The sequence below is a fragment of the Austrofundulus limnaeus genome, unplaced genomic scaffold, assembly GCF_001266775.1.
Source record: "Austrofundulus limnaeus strain Quisiro unplaced genomic scaffold, Austrofundulus_limnaeus-1.0 Scaffold176, whole genome shotgun sequence".
In the NCBI taxonomy this organism is placed as follows: Eukaryota; Metazoa; Chordata; class Actinopteri; order Cyprinodontiformes; family Rivulidae; genus Austrofundulus; species Austrofundulus limnaeus.
The window spans coordinates 47,391-48,599 of record NW_013952578.1 but is presented as its reverse complement, the minus strand read 5'-3'; the positions used below and the strand labels follow the sequence as shown (position 1 = coordinate 48,599).

At 30.7% G+C, this 1,209-nt stretch overlaps 1 protein-coding gene across 1 annotated transcript in view; it reads right to left on the bottom strand.

The window, feature by feature from the left end:
• The window catches only part of kita (KIT proto-oncogene, receptor tyrosine kinase a), a gene marked incomplete at its 3' end in the record, with an annotated part of 67,667 nt that overhangs the window by 33,340 nt on the left and 33,118 nt on the right, over positions 1-1,209 (bottom strand).

Sequence of the window (1,209 nt, the reverse complement as noted above, 5' to 3'; positions counted from 1 at the left end):
CTTTGAAAAATAAATCTGTTCTTTTTTCTTATAAAATGCTAAATAAAACAAAAATATTGGTGGTAATTTTTGACTGTGACTTTACAAACGGCACCCCAGAGTTATGGAGTTTTTCATGCTCTACAGCTATGTTCTTTGTTGCCTTCTTGGCACAGTGTGATGGGCTTCATAAGACCTGAAAATAAAAATACTGCAGATGTTAACTTTAACAAAATATAAATTTATGTTTGACAGTTTTTTCCCACAGGCAATGTATGTCTTTTGTTTAGCTTTTGTTTAATATTAGTTACTTATTAATGATAAAATGGCTGTAATTCACTCCCTTTTATAGATTTTGGGCTCAACTTTGTTGTAATATTAGCGAATAGTCATCCTTCCACATACTCTAAGAGCTAACAATTGATTTTTTTAAACATCTTCATTTAAAAGTTTGGCATGCAAATTGAGGGTTACACATTCTTTCAAAGTATGCAGTTATTTTTTACAAAGGAAATGGAGTAGTTTTAAAGGGGCAATATCATGTATTTTCCAGGCACATGGTTCAATTCTATACRGCAATCAAGTAACTATGTTACCTTCCGTTGATATGAAAATGTTGTATATGTCAAAAAACAATTTGATTTCGCTGARTTAATTGCCTTGAAATTGGCCTTTGTCTCTTTAAGAACCTCCTACTATTTTTCATTAAAGTTTTACTTGGATATTTATGTTTTTAAACACAAGTATGTGAAGTATTTTTGTTATGACAATATGACAGAAAAGTTTACAACTGCTTTTATTCGTGACTGCTAAAAAGCACAATGTAGCAATAGCATAATGTTACTCATAAAAGCTTAGAAATATTTGTAAGTTATGTCATCTTCATTTCAGTAATGGAAATACAGTACCTTTTCAAAAGGCATCACACTATAATGTTTACAGAACTTAAACCACTTTATGTAAGTTTTGTCCAACACTGAAGTTGTCTTCATTGAACGTAGAATAAAAATATCTACTAGAAGCCTATTTTGGACATATACAGTACAGACCAAAAGTTTGGACACACCTTCTCACTCAAAAAGTTTTCTTCATTTTCATGACTATGCAAAGTGTAGATTCACAATGAAGGCATCAAAGCTATAAATTAACACATGTGGAATTTTATACTTAAAGGCACAGTGTGTAGGATTTTGTCAAGTCTTTTAGCTGAAATTGAGATAATCACTAATG